Genomic DNA, 12,290 nt, shown 5'->3' with positions numbered 1-12,290 from the left:
GTGTGTGTGTGTGTGCGTGCATGTGTGTGTGTGCAACAGAGAGAGATCTTGTGTGTATGGAAACAATGAAGGAACACAGCATTGGTACTCAGGAGGATACAAAGGTAGTAGAGCTACAGATGCTGCCCTCAAATTGCTAATAGTATTGTTGAAGAGATCAGGCATAAACACATTTGATGATATAAATCAGACTGTAAAAATATCAGAAGAAATGTGAAAACCAACAGTTATTGTGACGTAAGAGGAAGGGAGCATTTCTGAATAGGGGATTAAGAAAGGCTTCGGGAAACTTTAAAGAAAGTGGAGAAATTGGGTAGGTAGGGACATGGGCAAAACAGAGAGGAGCTTAAGCAAAGCCTGGGGGCATGAAAGCACACAGCTTGTGTGGAGAATAGAGAGAAGTCTAATTTGAAAAAAAGTACAGAGTGTAAAATACAGAGGTTGGATGGAGTTGGAAAAGGTGTCTAGGACCATATTTTGCCCCCCAAACCCACAAAACTATTATTTACCACCTCTTACAACATAAGTCCATGTGTACATGATCAAGAAGAGCCAGAATGGCTGTCCGCATCCCCAAGGCTTAAGGGCTGGTTGTGGATTGTAACCCTCAGAAAGTTTATCAACAGAGGCTCTCCTGGGGTCACTCCATAGTTGCTATGAGGTTTTAATAAGCAGGGTGACACGTATTCAGAGACAGCCTTCCCCCACTTGCCTAAACTGCTTCTTAGCAGGGAGATGTGCCTCTTTGGGCTGCATCAGAAGCCCATTCATCGCAACGATGAAATGATCTACAGTCTGACATTTGTCTTGGTCAATTCCACTTCACAGCAGATTGATGGTTTGAGGGTAACACGTAGACGAATCGCCTTTGCCCATGGTTCCCCTCTACACTCCAGTCATGCTTTCCTCCCATTGTGCAGATGTTGGGTACTATTAACAAAGGTGCCAAATCTCTGAACATGACTAAGCTATGTGCACTGGGCAGGATGTAAAAGGTACAGAAATACATCCTCCCTCATGTATGTGATTCATAATTTACATTTAAGACAAATTATCATAGTTTCCATCTACCTGGGGAAGTGTTTCAAGAGGCTTAGTTGGAGCTTTAGTTTTTTTTTCATTTATAAAAATACGAGAAAGTTGAACAGAACTCAGGAATCTACAAAAAGCTGAGTAGTAGGAAATACCAACAAGACTGGATGCATGATTAAATGAAAGCAGATACATTTGTTTGAAAAGAATCAATAAAATGAACACGAAGGAGTGGCAGAGAGATAGAAAATGGTAAGCGGCATTATGTGTGGAAATTATCTTCTCAGAGAGATTTTGCCTCCTTCATTTGCAATTAGCTCTTGTAAAAAGCATGCAGGTATACAATCCACACATAGATCCGAAGGATCCACGGTGTGTTGTGGACAGGATTGAAGCGTTATTTTTATTTTTTGTGTTTCTGATGTTATTTGTTTTTAGTCTCTCTGTTGACAGAATTCATGTGTGTTAAGATCATACTATTAGGAAATGGGACAGTCTGTGTGTTCATTTATATTTTTAAAATGTCACAAACCATTATACCTATTCATTTACTTGTCTAGAATATTGCCTGTTTTGACTTTTTTATTACCACAAAGGAAGAAAAATATTCCCTGTATATATAGGCAGAGAGCCTGAAACCTTTATAAATAGGTGACCCCGCTCTTGCCTTTCCTTCTCCATTAATGCCATTTTTTCTAATGATCATGTCTTTGAAAATAATTTTAACTTTCTTGATACAACACTTTAGATGTCTTACCAGGCTGTTTGTGAGCATCTGACAGTAGCTGCTTTAGTGGCGGAATTTAGATTTTAAAACCTTCCTTCGTAAATGCTTCACCTGCTTAGCCATTTTCTTTGAAATTAAGAAACAGAACAGAGAGATTTATGGTGCTGAGGCAACCTAATTGTCACAGATTCTTACTTTTTAATTTCTTTCAAGATACATGGGGTCATTTTGCTTCATGGCTACTTCATGTTTCCTCTGGGCGAATAACTGCTCACTTCTCTCTGAAATTATGCAATAATTGCCTATAATTTGCCACTTGCCTGATAATATTTTCTTAACTGTAAGGGATATTATATTTTTCTTCACCGAGACATCTCTGGCAAATATCATGATGGCCAGAGCAGACAATGTAATGAACCTGTAACATAATGACTAAACAGTGATTAACACAATTTCAAGAATATATTCTGGACAGTATGATATCAGAAAAAGGAGTTAAACAGTGGCTAGCAATGAACTTATATGATATGACAAGGGTTGTGATGTGAAGTGCAGGTTGCCTAAATATTGATCACGGCATTCAGAAATCATATTTCTGTCCATAGATAGTATTGACCAAGGTTATGTCCAGCACAAATCCTATCATATGGAGGGCAGTTATTACATACTAGATAACAACAAATCCTTCATATCTAGCAAGTGATTCCATACAAGTATAGGTTTGGGAGAAAACGTTAGTGGAACGCATTTTTGCAGGGCAATACAATAGGTAATTAAATTTGAAAATCTCTTATTGCATAAGATCGTCTGGTCCTTTTCTCAATGGAGTTATGTTACTATTAATTCTCAAATTAGATAAGCAATTCTATTAGTAATAGGCAAGCTGTTGGTAGCAATGGGTTTCCCTCATATATCCACAAACCATTAATATTTGCCTAATAATCAACCACTGCACATTATTTGAATACACGCATTTATTTACTGTAATGTACATTACTTAGGCTAAAAAAACTTACGTTTTAAAATTACATGAGATGATCCTCACTCACTTAAAGGAAAATAACACATTTTCCCTACCACCTTTTAAAATCATTAGTCCTCATATTTAAATAAATATGTATTTAAGAACTGTTACTGGATTTGATGACCTTCCTAAAACCAAGGAACTTAACATTTATGGAAAACATTGACCTGAAAATAAATAAATAGCTTGGATATGTCAAAAGTATCGGAACAGAGAAATGAAACTACATATATTTACATATTTTATGATAAATTAATATTTACAATTCTCAAATTCCTACATTCTAGTAATAAAATAATTTAGAAATGTCTATACTCTATCAACCAGACAGAGACTACCCCTTGAACATTTTGGCATTATTTTCTCCAGTATTTCACATATATTTTTTTCTTAGTATGACTTGAGATAGTGCTACTTAGCATATTTTACCTTGTTTTATTTTGGAAATTAATATTTTACATCATCATTAACTTTTGCAAATATAAATTTAATAACTTTATTTGACTACATGGATTGTACCCTAATAGACTTAACAATTTTCCTACACTAAGACATTAAGTGTTTTTCTGTGATTTTTATTATTATGAATAACACTGCAATGTTAAGGTCTTTTCCATAGAGCTTTTGCACCCTTAGGCTACTAGAAGTTAAATACCTGGTTTAAAAATACAACCATGTGTAGGTACTGAATTCATAAATTGTTCATAAATGCTTAAATTGTTTTCCAAAGTGTATAATTTACCCTCTAATCAGGAAGACAAAAACACTTCACTCACATTAGCATTGACTGTTTATTTTATTTTTATTTTATATTTCGTGTGTTAATTTCCTGAAAGTTTCTGTTCTGTGATTTCTTCCTTTAATTCATCTTCAACTGAAGTATCAGACTCTAGAAAATGTGTGTATTCATATTTGTGAAATTTAAGGTGTACTGAAAGATGTCTCCTTCTTAGTATCTTATGTCCCTTTAATCCTATTCTTCTGCTCTGGGATCCAGAAATTGTCGTTATACTTGTTAAGAAGTTCAAAAATTATAGTTGTAAGTGACCAAATGTTCTCAACTTCTCTGGTTTACTAACATCAAACTTTTCTTTTATTTCCACACAATATCCACACAAATCAACAGTAGTCTAAGTATCCCAGTGCATTTGCTACTACGGATATCTGAGGATGCCTGAGGAATCCTGGCATGTTTCACACCAGATCCTAAGAACTAGTATGTTTACCCAAGGGTATACCTTGTTGTTGTATCATTTCACTTGAAGCCTAAATCAAAGCCACCTATCTTAATTTCTCAGTGCTCAAGCGCAGATGTTTAATAAAGCATACTGAAGCTTGAGAATAAGAGAGACACACAAAACACAAAAGAGAAATCCAACCTTGTATACTTGATAATAGATATAGCCACTGTAGAAAACAGTGGTTTCTCACAAAACTAAATATACTCGTACTATACAGCATAAGCTCTTTGATATTTATCGGAAGGAGTTGAAATTTTATGTCCACACAAGTATCCACAAACATATGTTTATAGAAGCTTTATAATTGCCAAAACTGGAAGGAAACAAGATGTTTTTCAGTAGGTGAATGGATAAACTGTGGTGCATTCACACAATGGAATTTTATTCAGCGCTAAAAGAAAAAGAGCTATAAAACCATGAAAAGACATGGGGGATCTTTGTGGGCAACTAAGTGAAAAAAAAAAAAAAAAGCCAATTCGATTAGGCTATATACTGTTTGATTCCAATGATATGACATTCTGGAAAAAGGTAAAACTAGTGAGATGATAAAAAGATCAGTAGTTGCCAGGGGGAGTTGGGGAGAGATGAACAGGTGAAGTACAGAGAATTTTTAGGGCAGTGAAGACTGTTATAATGATGGAGATATGTCAGTATATATTTGTCCACACCAACTGAATGTACAATATCAGGAGTGAATACTCAGGACTTTGGGTGATTATGATGTGTCAGTGCAGGATCATCCTTCCTAAAACATGTACCATTCTGGTGAGTAATATTTATAATGGGCCAGGCTCTGCATGTTTGGGGACAGGGGTGTATAGCAAATCTCTTTACCTTCCTCTCAATTTTGTCAGTCTAAAAGTGCTCTAAAAAAATTGTCTCCAAAAATGTGTACCAGTTCTTTTGCAGACTGTTGGCCACTTCTCCCTCTCTCCAACATAGAGGCCTCTTAATGGATTCTCTTTCTTAGTGCCATGATTTTTTTAGGTATCAAATACCTTCCCAAGAAGAATTTCTCTAACCCAATCCTTCACTACTGAGAACTGATTTGCCCCCCCCCCAGGAAACATTTGACCCTGTCTGGAGACACTTTGGGGTTGTCATGACCGGGAGGATGGTGCTACTGGCATCCAGTGAGGAGAGGCCAGGGATGCTGCTAAGCTTCCTACTTTGCACAGCCTGCTCTCCACAATAAATAATTATTCAGAATGGCAGGTCAAGGAATTCTGCTCTAAATTATTTTTCTCCATCTGACTCTGGGAAAAACTCCCTGGGTCCCTAGAAAAGGAGCAGTTTGTTCACTTCTCAAAACCAAAGCCTGCCCCATTTTTCTCAGAAGTATTTTTAATTGCACTCATATTCCAGACCAAAATTTGACACTACAAAGTGTATGGTGTGATCTCTTGTAGTCCTGAAAAGGGAATAATTATAATGGAAAAGTAATTTTCCAGGTTTGTTTTCTCAATTTAAATGATAACATGTGAAATGAAAAATGCAAGCTCAATGGGCCTCCATATCCTTTACGTAAAATATCTTTATTTAAGTATAAGCCTGTAAGTAGGCCCAAAGTAGACCCACCTACGAGAAGACCAGGCTCCCAGGTCCTATTGACCTGACGAACTATCACTTATCTTCTTGTAAATAAATGTTTGGGAATGGCATGTTTGGGGGGCAGAGATAGGGAAGTCGAGCCTTAAGAACCAGCTGTTCTTTTAAAGCCAGTACAGTCTATCTTCATTAAAATTTTAAAAAAAGATAAATATTATCTTTCTAGAAAGGCCTAGTCTTGCTAATCATACACTCAGTTATGCTTCGAAATGGTGTCTTTAGCATTTAATGTGGAAAAAGCCACACATAGATGACTTCATTAGGTCAGAGATAACATAGAAAAATGGATGAATATATGCTTTATAGCTCTATATTGAAATGGACTTCAGTAGAATCCCTCCAAGAACAAACACATGTCTGACTCAAGCTCAAAAATGCAAAAGTTGCTAACAGTCTCCTGAAATGGCTGCTTATTAAACATTAAGACCCATTCAGCAAACTGCTACATGTCTAGAGTGCTAAATTAATTTAATCAGTGGATTTTACCACAACCAGTAAATTGTTGAGCAAAAAGTTCATAGATTAAAAAAAATAATCAAGGAAGAGTTAAAACCTGGGTTGGTTTCCAGAAGGACTAATAAGAGATGTATCTGTGGATAAAAAGCATGAAGAAATAGTTTATTTTCTTCACTGATACATGTCCAGTGCCTACAACAGCTCCTGGAGGATGATAAGGATTCAATAAATATCTGTTGAATGAATGTTTAAAAGTAAAAACAATGGAGCAGGGCTGATTACTTAAGGGAAGGAGAATGAGAATAAGCATTGCTTATATTATTTATTGCCTTTTGATTGAAATCCACATCCAAGATAAAGCCAGAATTAAATGTTTGTTTAAATCATCTTTTGGAGAACTTTTACAAGAATTGTTACTTGAATAGTATTTTACAGTTAAGTGATATGAGCCTCGTTTCAATGTACTTAATACTCTGCTGCATATTAAATAAAACAAAAGATAATGTCACTTAAACTGACTTACAGCCAGTCATCTAGGCATCTTGTCCTTGTTAAAAATGTGCCCAGGTAAGCCAGGATGAGGGCATGCATGGGGCCCTCTGATCCATCTATGGAATTGCTCCAGACTCACCTAAAACCTCAGTGCCTTCCTTGTTATTGTTGTCTTCCTTGGTTTCTCTGCTCTATTTTTGGCTTTATATCCTGGTTACGTATCTCCTTTCAGCATGTTGGATTTGCAGTCCAGTTTTGTACTGTCTTTACCAGCTTTGATATTGACCCCATCCCTTTCTTACTACTTCAGAGCATGTCTTCTGATATTTCACAATGACCTCATGCCTACTACCATGATAACTGACCCTGCCTGGATCCTGTACCGGTTTCCTCTTCCTTGTTCTCATAACTGTTTCCATAATAACACTAATAAATGACTATTGAGACCAGACCCAGAATTGTGAACCTAGTAATGCTTCTAAAGGTAGCACTTATACTGAAGGGCTGGGGTAATTCTAAAATGAATTGTAGTGCTATTTAATTCATCAGAGCTCAAACAGCATTGTCTTAAAACCCTTGAGGATTTTTTAAAATTGAAGTATAGTTTGTTTACAATGTTGTGTTAGTTTCAGGTATACAGCAAAATAATTAATTTATATATATAATTTTTCAGATTCTTTTCCCCTATAGACTATTACGAAATATTGAGTAGAGTTCCCTGTGCTATACAGTAGGTCCTTGTTGCTTATCTATTTTATATATAGTAGTGTATGTACGTTAATCCAAAATATGAGGGTCTGTTTTTACCTTATCCCTGAAATAGATAATCCGTATTTAAGAATCTAGTGGTATTGAGAAACCAGTGCTAATACAGATTGCACAGGGAGGGTGGAAAATGCTGTAAGGAGAACCAGGACTATGGCAACTTCCATGAAGCCTGCTACTTGAATACACTCTTTACTGCAGCCCTTATTAAAATAATAATTATACCCAATGCATCTTGAAATTAACAGATGGAAATATTAAAGAGTGTTTATAAAATGTAACCTCAAAATTCATTGTTCATACAAGAAATAAAATCAATCTTCAGAAAATTTAACCTTTAAGAATATCTTCTTCAAATTACAGGTAGTGTCTCAAGAAAGTATCACAGTAACCCTTAAGTATAGTAAAACTGGGTTCACTTAATATTAGAAAGACCAAAGTGTTGTCTAATTCACTGTTTCTCTCTTAACTCTGTTTATTTGAATATATTATTTGGTAGATTTGCAGGAAGACGTTTTTCTTCTTTGAAATCAAAAGTCCTAATAAACATAATTATTTATAAGGCTTTTATTCATGGATCTCCTTTTACTTACAAACAAATATACAGTAGTAAACTAAACATTTTGTTCTCCGTACAATCATAATGTATACTCCATAGTCACTAATCAAAGGGATGAGAGATTTTAGATATAACATATGAGTCTGACTCTCTAAAATTACAAATGAAAACAATTGATGCTTAGAAAAATTAAATGACGTGCCCAAATTCACTGAGCTTAAAGAGCAAAATTATAACTTGAATCCAGAGTAATAATTTTTGTGCTACAGAAAGCTTAAAAATGGAAAAATGCAAGATCAATTACCTAATCACTACATAATATAATTCTGTAATTTATTTTCTAAATGAAGTGTGAGAGTATTGCCTGTTAGGATATTCTTTAAAAGTTAAATTCTATTCAAGTGATTTCAGAGGAGCAGTTTTATTTATTGGTGACTCTAATGCCATTATTATATATGAATAGATTCCTATCTTCTTAATTCAGCTTTCACCTATAATTACCAAAGTAACTATAGCTACCAATGCCAAAAACTGAATTAAAAGTGCAAAACCGAGGCAAATCATCACGGGCTGAAAATTTATTGGCTAAAATTCAAAAACAAAAGAGGTTTTATACATTTTTCTAAACAACTCTGATAAAATACTCAATAAATAAAAAGTAATTGGCTCTAATCAACTATTTCTTTATTTCTTTTTATACATCTTTATGGGAGTATAATTGCTTTACAAAGGTGTGTTAGTTTCTGCTGTATAACAAAGTGAATCAACTATAGGTATACATATATCCCCATATCCCCTCCCTCTTGCATCTCCCTCCCACCCTCCCTATCCCATCCCTCTAGGTGGTCACAAAGGACTGAACTGACCTCTCTGTGCTATGCGACTGCTTTCAACTAGCTATCTATTTTACATTTGGTAGTGTATATATGTACATGCCACTCTCTCACTTCGTCCCAGCTTATCCTTCCCCCTCCCTGTGTCCTCAAGTCCATTCGGCATGTCTGTATCTTTATTCCTGTCCAGCCCCTAGGTTGTTCAGAACCATTTTTTTTTTCTTTTAGATTCCATATATATATGTTAGCATATGGTATTTGTTTTTCTCTTTCTGACTTACTTCACTCTGTATGAAAGACTCTAGGTCAATCCACCTCACTACAAATAGCTCAATTTTATTTCCTTTTATGGTTGAGTAATATTCCATTGTATATATGTGCCACATCTTCTTTATCCATTCATCTGTCGATGGACACTTAGGTTGATTCCATGTCCTGGCTATTGTAAATAGTGCTGCAATGAACATTGTGGTATATGACTCTTTTTGAATTATGGTTTTCTCAGGGTATATGCCCAGTAGTGGGATTGCTGGGTCATATGGTAGTTCTATTTGTAGTTTTTTAAGGAACCTCCATACTATTCTCCATAGTGGCTGTATCAATTTACATTCCAACCAACAATGCAAGAGGGTTTCCTTTTCTCCACACACTCTCCAGCATTTATTGTTTGTAGATATTTGATGATGGCCATTCTGACTGGTGTGAGGTGATACCTCATTGTGGTTTTGATTTGCATTTCTGTAATGATTAGTGATGTTGAGCATTCTTTCATGTGTTTGTTGGTAATCTGTATACCTTCTTTGGAGAAATGTCTATTTAGGTCTGCCCATTTTTGGATTTTTTTTTTTTTTTTTTTTTTTTTTTTAATATATTGAGCTGCATGAGGTGCTTGTATATTTTGGAGATAAATCCTTTGTCAGTTGCTTCGTTTCCAAATATTTTCTCCCAGTCTGCAGGTTGTCTTTTCGTCCTGCCTATGGTTTCCTTTGTTGTGCAAAAGCTTTTAAGTTTCATTAGGTCCCATTTATTTATTTTTGTTTTTATTTCCATTTCTCTAGAAGGTGGGTCAAAAAGGATCTTGCTCTGATTTATGTTATAGAGTGTTCTGCCTATGTTTTCCTCTAAGAGTTTTATAATGTCTGGCCTTAGATTTAGGTCTTTAATTCATTTTGAGTTTATTTTTGTGTCAGGTGTTAGGGATTGTTCTAATTTCATTATTTTACATGTAGCTGTCCAGTTTCCCCAGCACTACTTATTGAAGAGGCTGTCTTTTCTCCATTATATATCTTGCCTACTTTATCAAAGATAAGCTAACCATATGTGCGTGGGGTTATCTCTGGGCTTTCTATCCTGTTCCATTGATCTATATTTCTGTTTTTGTGCCAGTACCATACTGTGTTGATTACTGTAGCTTTGTAGTATAGTCTGAAGTCTGGGAGCCCGATTCCTTCAGCTCCATTTTTCTTTCTCAAGATTGCTTTGGCTATTTGGGGTCGCTTGTGCTCCCATAAAAATTGTGAAATTACTGTTCTAGTTCTGTGAAAAATGCCATTGGTAGGTTGATAGGGATTGCATTGAATATGTAGATTGCTTTGGGTAGTAGAGTCATTTTCACAGTGTTGATTCTTCCAATCCAAGAACATGGTATACCTCTCCATCTGTTTGTATCATCTTTAATTTCTTTCATCAGTGCCTTATAGTTTTCTGCATACAGGTCTTTTCTCTCCTTAGGTAGGTTTATTCCTGGGTATTTTATTCATTTTGCTGCAATAGTAAATGGGAGTGTTTCCTTAATTTCTCTTTCAGATTTTTCATCATTAGTGTATAGGAATGCAAGAGATTTCTGTGCATTAATTTTGTATCCTGCCACTTTACCAAACTTTACCAAACTCATTGATTAGCTGTAGAAGTTTTCTGGTAGCATCTTTAGGATTCTCTATGTATAGTATCATGTCATCTGCAAACAGTGGCAATTTTACTTTTTTTCTGTTTTGGATTCCTTTTATTTCTTTTTCTTCTCTGATTGCTGTGGCTAATAATTCCAAAACTATGTTGAATAATAGTGGTGAGAGTGGGCAGTCTTGTCTTGTTCCTGATCTTAGTGTAATGATTTCACTTTTTCACCATTGAGAATGACGTTGGCTGTGGGTTTGTCATATATGGTCTTTATTATGTTGGGGTAGATTCCCTTTATGCCAACTTTCTGGAGAGATTTTATTGTAAAGAGGTGTTGAATTTTGTTGAAAGCTTTTTCTGCATCTATCGAGATGATCAAATGGTTTTTATCCTTCAATTTGTTAATATGGTTTATCACATTGACTGATTTGCATATATTGAAGAATCTTTGCATTCCTAGGATAAACCCCACTTGCTCATGATGTATGATCCTTTTAATGTGCTGTTGGATTCTGTTTGCTAGTATTTTGTTTAGGATGTTTGCATCTATGTTCAACAGTGATATTGGCCTGTAGTTTTCTTTCTTTGTGCCGTCTTTGTCTGGTTTTGGTATCAGGGTGATAGTGACCTTGTAGAATGAGTTTGGGAGTGTTCCTCCCACTGATATATTTTGGAAGAGTTTCAGAAGGATAGGTGTTAGCTCTTCTCTAAGTATTTGATAGATTTCAATTGTGAATCCATCTGGTCCTGGGCTTTTGTTTGTTGGAAGATTTTTAATCATTGTTTCAATTTCAGTGCTTCTGATTGGTCTGTTTATATTTTCTATTTCTTCCTGGTTCAGTCTCAGATGGTTGTGCTTTTCTATGAATGTGTCCATTTCTTCCAGGTTGTCCATTTAATTGGCATAAAGTTGCTTGTAGTAATCTCTCATGATTCTTTGTATTTCTGCAGTTTTAGTTGTTACTTCTTTTTCATTTCTAATTCTGTTGATTTGAGCCTTCTCCCTTTTTTTCTTGATGAGTCTGGCTAACGGTTTATCAATTTTGTTTGTCTTCGCAAAGAACCAGTTTTTGGTTTTATGGATCTTTGGTCCTGTTACCTTCATTTCTTTTTCATTTAATTCTGATCTGATCTTTAGATTTCTTTCCTGCTGGTAACTTTGGGGGTTTTTTGTCTCCTTTGTCTAATTGCTTTAGGTGTGAGGTTTAGGTTGTTTATCTAAGATTTTTCTTGTTTCTTGAAGTAGGATTGTATTGCTATTAAATTCCCTCTTATAACTGTTTTTGCTGCATCCCACAGATTTTGGGTTGTCATGTTTTCATTGTCACTTGTTTCTGGTATTTTTTGATTTATTCAGTGACCTCTCGGTTATTAAGTAGTGTATTGTTTAGCCTCCATGTGTTTGTATTTTTTACATTTTTTTTTCTGTAGTTGATATCTATTCTTATAGTGTTGTGGTCGGAAATGATACTTGATACAATTTCAATTTTCTTAAACTTACCAAGACTTGATTAGTGACCCAAGATATGATTTATCCTGGAGAATGTTCCATGAGCACTTGAAAAGAAAGTGTATTCTGTTGTTTTTGGATGGAATGTCATATAAATATCAATTAAGTCCATCTTGTTTAATGTATCATTTAAAGCTTGTGTTTCCT

At 35.2% G+C, this 12,290-nt stretch overlaps 1 long non-coding RNA gene across 1 annotated transcript in view; it reads left to right on the top strand.

Moving 5' to 3' along the window:
• LOC136794274 (uncharacterized) overlaps positions 1 to 12,290 on the top strand; it is a 69,607-nt gene that overhangs the window by 1,014 nt on the left and 56,303 nt on the right. The window lies entirely within an intron of this gene.

The sequence above is a fragment of the Kogia breviceps genome, chromosome 5 (genome assembly GCF_026419965.1).
Source record: "Kogia breviceps isolate mKogBre1 chromosome 5, mKogBre1 haplotype 1, whole genome shotgun sequence".
Lineage (NCBI taxonomy): Eukaryota > Metazoa > Chordata > Mammalia > Artiodactyla > Physeteridae > Kogia > Kogia breviceps.
This window is presented reverse-complemented; position numbering and strand designations above follow the sequence as displayed.